This window comes from Alosa sapidissima, chromosome 18 (genome assembly GCF_018492685.1).
Source record: "Alosa sapidissima isolate fAloSap1 chromosome 18, fAloSap1.pri, whole genome shotgun sequence".
NCBI lineage: Eukaryota > Metazoa > Chordata > Actinopteri > Clupeiformes > Clupeidae > Alosa > Alosa sapidissima.
In genome coordinates this window covers 3,111,496-3,127,202 of record NC_055974.1, presented here as the reverse complement: position 1 = coordinate 3,127,202, position 15,707 = coordinate 3,111,496, and the positions used below count along the sequence as shown (strand labels likewise).

Genomic DNA, 15,707 nt, shown 5'->3' with positions numbered 1-15,707 from the left:
ACAGCTGCGCGCATCGCGTTGCTGGAGACTCATCCCATTCACTTTAAATGGGCTCACGTGATCCGTTGCCGAACTGAATTGTGGGTCCGTCGCGTTTCTCCCGCTGCTCGCGTTGAGTTCAGCTGTTGCTGCACCGACAGACGGCACCGGCCAATCAAGCCAATCTACGGACGGCACCAACCAATCACATTACGGTTTTACTTCAAGTCATTTGCATAGCTACCGTCGGGAACACCCACTGGAATGCGTTGACGGAACGCAGCTGTGTGTGGGAGCCGTGAGGGTCTGCAGTGCAGTGCAGTGCAGAAATACAGAAAAAGTAATTGGTGGCACCGTAGACTCACGTCATGCCTTTTGGAAAACCTTCTCTAGAGGTCCTCACATGGTAAGGAAGACTTCTCATTTCTCATTGACTGGGATTTGTTCCTTTCCATTGCAAGGGCGCTTCAGGATTTTTTTTTCTTCCATCAGAAAGGCACCTGTAGGGAACCTCAAGTGTAAGGACACCTCAAGTGTAAGGACACCTACCACATATTTCTCACTGCAGGGGCATCCATTAGAAACGTACGTCCCTAAATTGATGCAAGTAGAGACGCCCTTTACTTGACTGCATCACATTTTATCCACTAGGAGCACCTACCTCACATGTAGTAGCCTACAATATATAGGGCTGCATTCCACTGCATTCTGTACTGGAAATGACACCCTTAGAACACTGGCATGTAGGGGCAGCATAGAGGGCACTCCATAATTTCCTTTTCCAATGGAAGGGCTCACATAGGGAACGCCAAGTATAGACCATTTAAAGGGGCACCTTAGGGTGTTGAATTATGTTTACAACAAGAAGGGCACTCATTAAAGCCCCCACATGAATGTGGCCTCATTCATGTTTAATTACCACCACCACCACCAATTTGAAGCATACCTATTGGCTTAGAAATCCACATTTAAATCTACATAGCACAGGGGCGACTAGCCATGTACGTGCGCCATGTTACAGTTTTTCTTAGTCGCTTTGATGCTTTTCTCTGATCAGAATGAAAATTCTCATAACTATTAGTTCAACCTCCACAACATTTAGTCCTTTGTGCACATCATAGTAGCAATTTCTCATTCCTCTGAGCAAATTGCAAATGCTTTTGAACATGTATCAGTTGCTTTGTCATGTCAGTCAAAATGAACTATACTTATGGATGCTGAATAGTCGTTCCCAATGAAACTAATAGTCTTCATTTCATTGCTTGAGTCATTACATACAAAATTGGTGAACTAGTTATCAAATTCTGTCACAATGCTTTAGAATTGCACAGAGCATATACAGTAAAACTGTGAAACGTACATATTCAGTGTAGGAATGTAACGGGATGAAAATTTAACCTCACGGTTATAGTGACCAAAATTATCACAGTTTTCTGTATTATCACGGTATTTCTAAAAGTGTGTTCAATATGTTCAGAAAGCGCTGATAGGCCTACACAAGCTGAAATAGTTCTAGTGAAATATGTCCTGTTCACTTTTTTCTTCATGTTTAATGGCTATGTGCTTATAGCTTACTGTAACTTACCCTACCATAACTTGGGAGTTTGCCATTTCTGTTATTTGGATGCAATGACGATAACTGACAGTTGGAATGGCTTTAATGTTTGCTAGCAGTAATGTTAACTATGTTATCAAAGATAATAATGTTACTTAACTTAGTTAACTTAGCTAACGTAACTTAGCTAATGTTTTCATTTTTAGTAGTTATGCTAACTAGCACTATGTTAACCATGTGACTTAGCTAACCTAGCTAATCATTTTTAGTAGGTATGTTAACTAGCATGTTAACATGTTAAGTATGCTTACCATGTGACTTAGCTAACTTAGCTAATCATTTTTAGTAGGTATGTTAACTATTCTAACTAGCATGCTAACATGCTAACTATGTTAACCATGTTACTTAGCTAACCTAGCTAATCATTTTTAAAAGTTATGCTAACTATGCTAACTGACATGTTAACTATGTTAACCATGTTACTAAGCTAACTTAGCTAATCATTTTTAGCAGTTTTGTTAAAAATGCTAACTAGCATGCTAGCATGCTAACTATGCTAACCATGTTACTTAGCTAATCCTTTTTAGCAGTTTTGTTAAAAATGCTAACAATGCTAACAATGTTAGCGATGCTAACTATGCTAACTAGCTACAGTGGGTAGGAGTCATAGTTGATGACAAGTAACAGTTACAATGGCTGAACAGTTAAAAAGTTCAGTAGTTTAAAGGGTTAAATTGTTTAACAGTGAAATATTATAGTGAGGACTTTTATTTTGAAACAGTTTTTGGCAGAGGAAGCAGTTGAACAGGATGTGTAGTCTTAATAGGGCCAGTTTGTATGCTAAAGCCTGAGACTGGCAGTTGATCCAGGTGGCCTGAACACCTGCCATAGGATTCAAATTGCTTAACGGCTCTATTGTGATGTCATCAGCCCATGTTAAGTCTATGGGGAAATTTTGAACAGTTTTTAATTAATAGTTTAAAAAGTATAAAAGTTACAAAGCTGAAAAATACATAGCACTCTTGTCCTAAGTAAGACCTACGTAACATAGTTTGAATGAAGTTTCTACGTTAAACGGTTGAAGCTGCATTAAATGCGTTAGAAGAAGAATAAGAACTGTTAACGTCCTCATTTTAAGATCAGTGCAGGCACATTCACTATTATGAGCATGTTCGGAAAACACGGAAAAAAGGAACTTTCTAAAATAAGGTTCTTCGTAAGGTTCTAATGTTCTTTGTAAGGTTCATCCATCGATATCGGGAAACTGGGTTCAGAATTGTAGGGTATGGGTCTATTTTTTACAGTCTATGGTCTAATCACACAGGGGATCAGACTCGTAGGTGCCTACTGTAGGCTTATGTCTGTCTTTAAAGTTATGCTATTTTAAATGACAAACTGGCATGAATTCCGGAAGTCACGTTTGGTTATATGGTTCAAACAAAACACTATGATCAGCTACAGACAGAGCAAGTGGCAGCGTGATGTCACTTATAGGCTAACCAGACATTGTTTTTGAGTCACATAGCCTAGTCAACTCAAAACAGCTGTTTATTTCATTTTGATCTAGGCCTATAAAAAATCACATGCAGCCATGCTTAAATTCGGCTCACTGCACATTTATTATAATGTAATATAATATTCAATACTCACTATTGATTGCTTACCTGGAATGATGTTTTTCCCCCATCATCTTATTTTTAAAGCAGGCCTACCTGCTGGCATGTAATTGGGCTACGGGGTTTCTACGGGAATAGGGTGTTTGAACGGGCATTGCACTAGTTAGTCAAATGTTAGGCTATGCTCTAATGACAAGCATGGGCAGCATATGAAAATTGTTTCTCTAAAAAGCTAAGTTAGCCTATGTGAGAGTACTTCGCACCCGTTATGCAATAGTGAATAGAGGCTATTGCTGACATTTGGAAACTAAACCTGATAGGCCTCTTCTAAAAGCCCCATTCGCTAAAAGTTGGATTCGGCTTATAGCTGCAATAAAAAGCCACTAGCCTACAGGATCCACATGATAAGTGATATTATTCTATTTTCAGAAATGATATGTAGGCCTATTCTCGGAAATAATCCACTTAGGCTACGATACAGGGGTTTATTAGAAGGAACAAATTATAATTTATTAATTGACAGGTAACAATAGGCCTATCACTGAGCTACAAAGTAAGTCAATTGTTTTGTTGGACGTTTGGAGAGCGTCTGCTAAATTGTCTGTTAAATACCCTAACAAGACGAACTAACAACAAACAAAAATATAGCTGCAAGCAGCAATGTGGGGGCCAAGCAGTTGAGCAGGAGTTGTCATGGCAACCCAATGTTGTTACATTATACACACACCCAATTAACCCCCTGTCCCATACACACACATACACAGATAAACCTCCTCTCCCACACGCCCCAATAACCCCCCACACATATGCATACCTCAAACATCACCAAATCTATTGTGCGTCCTCAGGTTGTAGTCACGAGTCCACATATCAAGTTTGGTGTCGATACAAGAAAGTGTTGATAATTATAGTGCCCCTAGTGGTCAAAGTTCACTAAATGTATTGTCCTTATTCAGGATGTGGTCCCGAGTCCAGGTACCAAGTTTGGTGTCGATACGAGAAAGTGTTGCAAATTATAGCACCCCTAGTGGTCAAAGGTCGCTAAAATTATTGTATGTGCTCCCGAGTAAATCAGGGTGTCGTGGAGTTAATATAGGCCATGAAGTGATCTAATTCCAGAGAAGTCCCCATCCAAATAAAGAATACATCGTCAATGTACCTCTTCACAAAGAGGGGTTTTAGGGAGGAATAGGTTGTTTACAGGATTGTCAATGAACTTAGCTTTCCATAAACCCATTAGCCTACTAGGCATGCGTATGATAGTGCGAAGCAACTACCCATACTGACCCCACGCTTCTGTAAGTAATAAGAGCAAAATAATTCATTGTTAAAACAACTTGGGACAGTGTCTGTAAGAATTCATTGGGAGGAGCTGTGTCAGTAGCCCGTCTTGAAAAGAAGTGTAGCCTAGTAGCGCCTCAGTCCCTGCTTCATGAGGAATGCATGTATATAAACTTTGCACGTCACAAGTTACCAGCATGAAATCGTGGTTGCATTCAAACGAATGCAAAAGTCTCAATACGTCAGATGTGTCACCTAAGTATTCCTCATGAGGCGCTACTTCTTTTCAAGACGGAACGGTGGTCTGTTCACAGAAGTTAATGCACGATCGAGGTTGTAAAAAGGCCCGACGCGAAGCGTAAGTGCATTAACTTCTGTGAACAGACCACCGTGGAGTCCATTATCCTGCTTATTCCACAGTTGCCACTTGCGTTGTGCTAATTTCCCGTTACAATTTAAAAGTTTTAATCGCTAAAACTGTCTTGTTTGTAGAACTACTTTCTTTCGACACATAGCCTATCAACTAGGCTAATTTCTCAACTTGCAGGACAAACTGCCGTTACTAGTTCAATAATCTATGGTTTCTACCAAAGATTCTAGAGCGGAGCGTATCCCAAGATTCTGATGAACTTTAGCTTTGAAACATCGCTATTTTACTTAGCTTGCTGTCATCCATCTAGCTAAAAGCCACCTCCATCATATGCTACAATGTTGCAATGTTCTAAACGTCTGCATTTTACAGCTCGGATGCAACGTGACCGTTCATTTAAACTTCACAACGAGTTCGGGAATTAATATACAAGTGTGATGCGGCCAAAAAAATGGATCTACTTCATAGGTGTGTGTAGCCCAGTGCATAAAGGGTTAACTTCTAAAATCCAGCTGGCCAATGAGAGCGCGACCCCTGCGTCTCCACAGCAACCACAGAAAAACTTTTGAATGAAATCAAACGAAAGACACGAACCAACACGAACTAAAGGCTTCTACATACCTGACGCACCCGACCGGTAGCGCGACAATGTGACATCAAAATGACGTAGATCTCTCTGGCGCGCCAGGGTTTTGGCCGTGTAGCGCGAGGTAGCGCACCACTCATTTTTTTTCAGACGAGCGCGACAAGGCGGAAACAGGAAGATGGACTAGTTCGAGGGCAAGCGAGTTGCAGTGTTTTGTTACAGTCGTGCATTTTAAAACAAAGGATATCTATTAAGGCCTGAACAAAATCTCTTTCCACTTCAGGAAATTACACAAACTCAGTCAGCAGCGCATAGTGAACACAGCTGGAAGGATTATTGGTGCTTCACTCCCCTCCCTGAAGGACATTTACACCACCCACCTCACCCGCAAGGCGACCAAAATTGTGAGTGATGCAAGTCACCCCGCTCACAATCTGTTCGATCTACTGCCCTCTGGGAAGAGGTACAGAAGCCTGCGCTCCCGCACTACCAGACTCACCAACAGCTTCATACACCAAGCTGTAAGGATGCTGAACTCTCTCCCTCCTCTCCCCCCTCCACCCTCAGCTACATAACATCCTGGACATTGGACCCACAATGGCCGCGTGCACTACTCCACTTGCACACTTGCACACTTGTACACTTTACAACTTGTTGTTGTTGTCCTGAAAACACAACACATCTGCTGCTCTTACATAACTTGCACCACTATGTCACTTTCTTTCTTACTTAGGTCAAACAGAACTACACAAGCCTTTTATTGGCCTGACTTTGCACTAGTATTTTATTGACTGTCTATGCACAATTTTCAACCAAATTTTGCTGCTCTTATTTTTTTCATTATTATATGTGCCCTCTTATTTACTTACTTTTTTGTTTACTTGAATGTTATGTTTGTCTGTGGACTTAAATTGGTAAAATATGTCTTGTCTTCACCGTGGGATAGTGAGAAACGTAATTTCGATCTCTTTGTATGTCTGGAACATGTGAAGAAATTGACAATAAAGCTGACTGACTTTGACTTTGACTGCTAGCTAGCTAGCTAGCTAACTAAACTGTTTAAATTATTAAAATTTCCCTCGGGATGACTAAAGTACCTATCTATATATCCATCTATCTATCTATCTATCTATCTACCTGTGCACACACCTTGGAAACTACATGATAATGATGATGGTAGTTGTGAATAGTAGCAACCAAAGTCTGAAGTACCATCACAGAGGCTAGCTACTGGTGTTTCAGTAGTGTGAAACTAGCGACAGTAAAGAAAATTCCAATATGGCCGCCAATCGCGAATCATTCAAAATAAAAGTCAGAACATAGTCATTACTTTTTCAATGAAAAAGTAATGAATATGTTTAAAAATTATTAATTTAAAACTGTATTGTGTTACCAAAGGGAAAGTAAATTTAGAAAATAATTAAATAAGACATTTAAATCGAAAATACACATTAGAATGCTATATTTTTTCAACGTCAATATAATTAAACTGTGTGGATGTGAAAACAATAAGTTGTGCATATGTAAAAGGGGGGTGAAATGGAATCCTTATAACATGTACTTTCAGAATATATATAGATATATATACCAAGTTCGCCTTTGTAGGTTACAGGCCATACTAACTCTGTACCGAGTCATATACTTTAGGCCTGTCATTGACATACACTGTTGAACTTCAAATTGTGTGGCTGTGAAAACAATAAGTTGTGCATATGTAAAAGTGGGGTCAAATGAAATCATTATAACATGTACTTTCAGAATATATATAGATATTTATACCAAGTTCGCCTTTGTAGGTACCAGGCCATACTAACTCTGTACCGAGTCATATACTTTAGGCCTGTCATTGACATACACTGTTGAACTTCAAATTGTGTGGCTGTGAAAACAATAAGTTGTGCATATGTAAAAGTGGGGTCAAATGAAATCATTATAACATGTACTTTCAGAATATATATAGATATTTATACCAAGTTCGCCTTTGTAGGTACCAGGCCATACTAACTCTGTACCGAGTCATATACTTTAGGCCTGTCATTGACATACACTGTTGAACTTCAAATTGTGTGGCTGTGAAAACAATAAGTTGTGCATATGTAAAAGTGGGGTGAAATGGAATCCTTATAACATGTACTTTCAGAATATATATAGATATGTATACCAAGTTCGCCTTTGTAGGTACCAGGCCATACAAACTCTGTACCGAGTCATATACTATGTCTACCATTGACATACACTGTTGAACTTCAAATTGTGTGGCTGTGAAAACAATAAGTTGTGCATATGTAAAAGGGGGGTGAAATGGAATCCTTATAACATGTACTTTCAGAATATATATAGATATGTATACCAAGTTCGCCTTTGTAGGTACCAGGCCATACAAACTCTGTACCGAGTCATATACTATGTCTACCATTGACATACACTGTTGAACTTCAAATTGTGTGGCTGTGAAAACAATAAGTTGTGCATATGTAAAAGGGGGGTGAAATGGAATCCTTATAACATGTACTTTCAGAATATATATAGATGTTTATACCAAATTCGCCTTTGTGAGTACCAGGCCATACTAAGTGTGTACCGAGTCATATACTATGTCTGCCATTGACATACACTGTTGAACTTCAAATTGTGTGGCTGTGAAAACAATAAGTTGTGCATATGTAAAAGGGGGGTGAAATGGAATCCTTATAACATGTACTTTCAGAATATATATAGATGTTTATACCAAATTCGCCTTTGTGAGTACCAGGCCATACCAAGTGTGTACCGAGTCATATACTATAGGCCTGTCATTGGTACACTGCTGAACTTCAAATTGTGTGGCTGTGAAAACAATAAGTTGTGCATATGTAAAAGGGGGGTGAAATGAAATCATTATAACATGTACTTTCAGAATATATATAGATGTTTATACCAAATTCGCCTTTGTAGGTACCAGGCCATACTAAGTGTGTACCGAGTCATATACTATGTCTGCCATTGACATACACTGTTGAACTTCAAATTGTGTGGCTGTGAAAACAATAAGTTGTGCATATGTAAAAGTGGGGTGAAATGGAATCCTTATAACATGTACTTTCAGAATATATATAGATATGTATACCAAGTTCACCTTTGTAGGTACCAGGCCATACAAACTCTGTACCGAGTCATATACTATGTCTACCATTGACATACACTGTTGAACTTCAAATTGTGTGGCTGTGAAAACAATAAGTTGTGCATATGTAAAAGGGGGGTGACCACACCAGCACACACACCTCTGTCCACACCACGGTCCACCCCAACACACACACCACTGGCCACACCACTGTCCACCCTAACACACACACCACTGGCCACACCACTGTCCACACCACTGACCACCTCAGCACACACACCTCTGTCCACTCCACTGACCACACCAGCACACACACCTCTGTCCACACCACTGTCCACCCCAACACACACACCACTGGCCACACCATCACACACACCACTGGTCACACCACTGGCCACACCACTGTCCACCCCAACACACACACCACTGTCCACACCATCACACACACCACTGGTCACACCACTGGCCACACATCTGTCCACACCAACACACACACCACTGACCACACCACTGTCCACACCACTGACCACCTCAGCACACACACCTCTGTCCATACCACTGTCCACACCACTGACCACCTCAGCACACACACCTCTGTCCACTCCACTGACCACACCAGCACACACACCTCTGTCCACACCACTGTCCACCCCAACACACACACCACTGGCCACACCATCACACACACCACTGGTCACACCACTGGCCACACCACTGTCCACCCCAACACACACACCACTGTCCACACCATCACACACACCACTGGTCACACCACTGACCACACCACTGTCCACACCACTGACCACCTCAGCACCTCAGCACACACACCTCTGTCCATACCACTGCACACCAGCACACACACCACTGACCACACCAGCACACACACCTCTGTCCACACCACTGTCCACCCCAACACACACACCACTGGCCACACCACTGTCCACCCTAACACACACACCACTGGCCACACCACTGTCCACACCACTGACCACCTCAGCACACACACCTCTGTCCACCCCAACACACACACCACTGGCCACACCATCACACACACCACTGTCCACCCCAACACATACACCACTGACCACACCATCACACACACCACTGTCCACACCACAGGATTCCATTTCACCCCACTTTTACATATGCACAAATTGTGTGGCTGTGAAAACAATAAGTTGAAGTTCAACAGTGTATGTCAAAGACAGACATAGTATTTGACTTGGTACACACTTAGTATGGGCTGGCACTCACAAAGGCGAACTTGGTATAAATATCTATATATATTCTGAAAATACATGTTATAAGGATTCCATTTCACCCCACTTTTACATATGCACAACTTATTGTTTTCACAGCCACACAATTTGAAGTTCAACAGTGTATGTCAATGGTAGACATAGTATATGACTCGGTACACACTTAGTATGGCCTGTAACCTACAAAGGCGAACTTGGTATAAATATCTATATATATTCTGAAAGTACATGTTATAATGATTTCATTTCACCCCCCTTTTACATATGCACAACTTATTGTTTTCACAGCCACACAATTTGAAGTTCAACAGTGTATGTCAATGGCAGACATAGTATATGACTCGGTACACACTTAGTATGGCCTGGTACCTACAAAGGCGAACTTGGTATACATATCTATAAATATTCTGAAAGTACATGTTATAAGGATTCCATTTCACGCCACTTTTACATATGCACAACTTATTGTTTTCACAGCCACACAATTTGAAGTTCAACAGTGTATGTCAATGGTAGACATAGTATATGACTCGGTACACACTTAGTATGGCCTGTAACCTACAAAGGCGAACTTGGTATAAATATCTATATATATTCTGAAAGTACATGTTATAATGATTTAATTTCACCCCCCTTTTACATATGCACAACTTATTGTTTTCACAGCCACACAATTTGAAGTTCAACAGTGTATGTCAATGGCAGACATAGTATTTGACTTGGTACACACTTAGTATGGCCTGGTACTCACAAAGGCGAATTTGGTATAAACATCTATATATATTCTGAAAGTACATGTTATAAGGATTCCATTTCACCCCCCTTTTACATATGCACAACTTATTGTTTTCACAGCCACACAATTTGAAGTTCAACAGTGTATGTCAATGGTAGACATAGTATATGACTCGGTACAGAGTTTGTATGGCCTGGTACCTACAAAGGCGAACTTGGTATACATATCTATATATATTCTGAAAGTACATGTTATAAGGATTCCATTTCACGCCACTTTTACATATGCACAACTTATTGTTTTCACAGCCACACAATTTGAAGTTCAACAGTGTATGTCAATGGCAGACATAGTATATGACTCGGTACAGAGTTAGTATGGCCTGGTACCTACAAAGGCGAATTTGGTATAAACATCTATATATATTCTGAAAGTACATGTTATAATGATTTCATTTCACCCCCCTTTTACATATGCACAACTTATTGTTTTCACAGCCACACAATTTGAAGTTCAGCAGTGTACCAATGACAGGCCTATAGTATATGACTCGGTACACACTTGGTATGGCCTGGTACTCACAAAGGCGAACTTGGTATAAATATCTATATATATTCTGAAAGTACATGTTATAATGATTTCATTTCACCCCCTTTTACATATGCACAACTTATTGTTTTCACAGCCACACAATTTGAAGTTCAACAGTGTATGTCAATGGCAGACATAGTATTTGACTTGGTACACACTTAGTATGGCCTGGTACTCACAAAGGCGAATTTGGTATAAACATCTATATATATTCTGAAAGTACATGTTATAAGGATTCCATTTCACCCCCCTTTTACATATGCACAACTTATTGTTTTCACAGCCACACAATTTGAAGTTCAGCAGTGTACCAATGACAGGCCTATAGTATATGACTCGGTACACACTTGGTATGGCCTGGTACTCACAAAGGCGAACTTGGTATAAATATCTATATATATTCTGAAAATACATGTTATAATGATTTCATTTCACCCCCCTTTTACATATGCACAACTTATTGTTTTCACAGCCACACAATTTGAAGTTCAACAGTGTATGTCAATGGTAGACATAGTATATGACTCGGTACACACTTAGTATGGCCTGGTACTCACAAAGGCGAATTTGGTATAAACATCTATATATATTCTGAAAGTACATGTTATAATGATTTCATTTGACCCCACTTTTACATATGCACAACTTATTGTTTTCACAGCCACACAATTTGAAGTTCAACAGTGTATGTCAATGGTAGACATAGTATATGACTCGGTACAGAGTTTGTATGGCCTGGCACTCACAAAGGCGAACTTGGTATAAATATCTATATATATTCTGAAAGTACATGTTATAATGATTTCATCTGACCCCACTTTTACATATGCACAACTTATTGTTTTCACAGCCACACAATTTGAAGTTCAACAGTGTATGTCAATGACAGGCCTAAAGTATATGACTCGGTACAGAGTTAGTATGGCCTGGTACCTACAAAGGCGAACTTGGTATAAATATCTATATGTATTCTGAAAGTACATGTTATAATGATTTCATTTCACCCCACTTTTACATATGCACAACTTATTGTTTTCACAGCCACACAATTTGAAGTTCAACAGTGTATGTCAATGACAGGCCTAAAGTATATGACTCGGTACAGAGTTAGTATGGCCTGGTACCTACAAAGGCGAACTTGGTATAAATATCTATATGTATTCTGAAAGTATATGTTATAATGATTTCATTTCACCCCACTTTTACATATGCACAACTTATTGTTTTCACAGCCACACAATTTGAAGTTCAACAGTGTATGTCAATGACAGGCCTAAAGTATATGACTCGGTACAGAGTTAGTATGGCCTGGTACCTACAAAGGCGAACTTGGTATAAATATCTATATGTATTCTGAAAGTACATGTTATAATGATTTCATTTGACCCCACTTTTACATATGCACAACTTATTGTTTTCACAGCCACACAATTTGAAGTTCAACAGTGTATGTCAATGACAGGCCTAAAGTATATGACTCGGTACAGAGTTAGTATGGCCTGGTACCTACAAAGGCGAACTTGGTATAAATATCTATATGTATTCTGAAAGTACATGTTATAATGATTTCATTTGACCCCACTTTTACATATGCACAACTTATTGTTTTCACAGCCACACAATTTGAAGTTCAACAGTGTATGTCAATGGCAGACATAGTATATGACTTGATACAGAGTTAGTATGGCCTTGTACCTACAAAGGCGAATTTGGTATAGATATCTTTATATATTCTGAAAGTACATGTTATAAGGATTTAATTTCACTCCCTTTTTACATATGCACAACTTATTGTTTTCACAGCCACACAATTTGAAGTTCAACAGTGTGTGTCAATAGAAGGCCTAGTGACTTGGTATTGCCTGGTACTACAAAGGCGAACTTGGTATAAATATCTATGTGTATTCTGAAAGTATATGTTATAAGGAGTCCATTTTACCCCCTTTTAAATATGCACAACTTATTGTTTCCATAGCCACACAATTTAAAGTTCAATAGTATTGTGTATAGTATGACAGGCCTAGGGTAGGCTATATGAGTCCGTATAGAGTTAGTATGGCATATACCTATATAGACGAATCTATTCTGAAAGTACAAGGAGTCCATTTTAGCCTACCACCCTAAGTTTGAACTAAGTGTTATTTGATAATAGTGTTATTTTAGGTCTTGTTAATGAAAAAGGTAATCCTTCCACAATTATATTAATGCAAAGTATAATTGTATAAAAACATTAACTTTAAATCGATGTATAGTACATTATTATCCCCTTTTTCTATGTTTGTTTTTGTTCCCCTCTCTTTTAATAGTAGCCTACATCAGGAGATGGAGACGTTTGTCCAGAGAATGTCCTTAGACGGGCTCTGGTTTGTCTTGCCTTGCATTGAGAAAGGTGTTGCGCGAGATCACTTCCGTTCAATTACAAGGATGTTAGCAAGACAATTCTGCTACAATTATAACATTTGCACATGCATTTACATAGGCTAAGTTTCAGCAACATGTTTACATTTTGTGTAAACCTTTGAAAAATACTCTGAAAACCGAATTTTAACCTACTTTATCTGATCGTTCATCTGTACCTTTATTTTGACGCTTTTCGCCGCCATATTGCCCGCTATTGTCGCGTACTGTCGCTTACTGTCGCTAGCTCCACGGAACTTGGTGTTTCTTACTGCAGCTTCTTCTGCTGTGTAAGTAGTTAATGTTAGTCTTTTCACAACAGCGACACCTCTGTTCAGGAGAATATTGCAACTAGTGTTGCGACCACCACGCGCGAGTATAAATGGTTACGGCGCTTCTGTGACGTCACATTGTCGCGCTACTGGTCGGGTGCGTCGAGTATGTGGGACGTTTAACACGAACCAACGAGAATAATCTATCAATAAGAACTCAATAAGAAGAGAAAAGGTAATTATTTGATCCAATAATAAGTTAGAACATGGTGTAATATGATAAACATGATTAGTAATGAAATTAATATGATATAGAAACCTGAACTAGAACATAAACCTGACCGGAGGGAAAACGATTGACAGGACTAACGTTAAATCGAATGGATTGAAGGTACATATTTAACTGAAATATCTACAAGATTAGAACAAGACTAAATACATAAATAGTAATGTAGACATAATTATGATTGTAGACATCCAGAAGACAAAACTTCAAACAGAACTGCAACTTTCTGAACTGCCTGTACTGCATCGAATGCTGGCTTCGGTGAGTTCGTTTTTTCCGTTAAAAGTTTATGCTAAGCTAGGTTTGCTACTAGAGCTACTGCTGGTGCAGCACCATAAAAGCCTAACGCTAGTTTGAACTCCGGTAATGTTTAATAAACCTTTTAACATAGACCAGTTTCATATAATTTATTTATTGATTTAATTTATTTGATGTGACTATTTATTGGATGTTTTGTACTCTGAGACCTGGATACATGATTGTTTCTGGCCTGTATATTTACAGGTCAGGTTTTTTATAGTGGATAAAAGATCTGAATTGATGGCGAGCCTCCCAGAATCCCGAATCTGAACTTCCCTTCACCTTTCATTTCCCTTCACACCACTGTGGTAGGACTGTAAGACTGACCCAGACTGACCTTTTGACTATTCCCTGACTTAACCTCCTGATAACTTCTGAATGAACTGAATTAATTGATTGTGACACATTGATCGTTGATATTGATAATACATTTTGTTGAATTGATACACATACATACTATAATACACTGAATATTTATTGTATATATTTTTATTTTCTTGTACCATTGAAAGATCACATTGAATATTTTAGAACTTAGGTAAGATAAGGGTGCACCCGAATATAGAACCGTATATAGAACATCTGATGTTGTTATTTATTGCACTGCACTTTGTATTCTATTTATTTCAATCTATTCATTGTACTTATTGTTATTTATACCATTTTATTCATTCACTCCTTTTACTTATTAAATGTCATCATTATTCTAACATAAACTTTAGCTTGTTGCATCCATCTACCTCCAGTAGTCTTATCTAGAAACTTCTGATTCTGGTCCAAGTAACTAGACATAACCTAGAATATAGTAAATTGAGCCGAGTGCTACATATGCAAATAACATACGGTTAATGGTCGTTCTAAATTACGTAGGACAATAGGAAATTCAACCAAGCAGTGGAATAAATGCAAAATAAAGTGTTCCAACCAATAATGGACGAGATGCGCGTTCAGGAGAGTTTCAATTGCACGAGAGGGAGCGAGCGAGCTAGCTCTGTTTTTTTTTTTAACGTCAACAGAAGTGACATTACCCCGCCATCTAGGCTCGGACTGGTATTCTGTACAACCAGGCAAATGCCCGGTGGGCCGTTCCACATGTGGGCTGGTGACCTCCGGGATTTTTAAAAGTTATTTAGCCTATTTGCGGCCCGTCATCTAGGCCTAGCCTATAAATGCAGTTGCATCCATTTGGCTACGACTACGAGGCTACGAGTGCATGGTAGCCTAGGTTGTGTAAGTGCCCTCCGCTGGCTGGTGTACCGTAAACAGCAATCAGAGGTCTAGTTTTATTCCGTAAGTTCTTTTTATAGACGTTAGTTGCACGCGCTACCAAGAGCTTCCATTTACTGCACCATGTAGGCTACAGTAGTGTGGTTCTG

The 15,707-nt window shown here is 39.3% G+C and overlaps 1 long non-coding RNA gene across 1 annotated transcript; it reads left to right on the top strand.

Moving 5' to 3' along the window:
- Positions 1-13,886: 13,886 nt before the first annotated feature.
- On the top strand, positions 13,887-15,244 carry LOC121689993. Its single transcript, XR_006024960.1, has 4 exons — positions 13,887-13,980; positions 14,061-14,136; positions 14,219-14,292; positions 14,536-15,244. It is a non-coding gene; the product is annotated as an uncharacterized LOC121689993 (long non-coding RNA).
- The last annotated feature ends 463 nt before the right edge of the window (positions 15,245-15,707 follow it).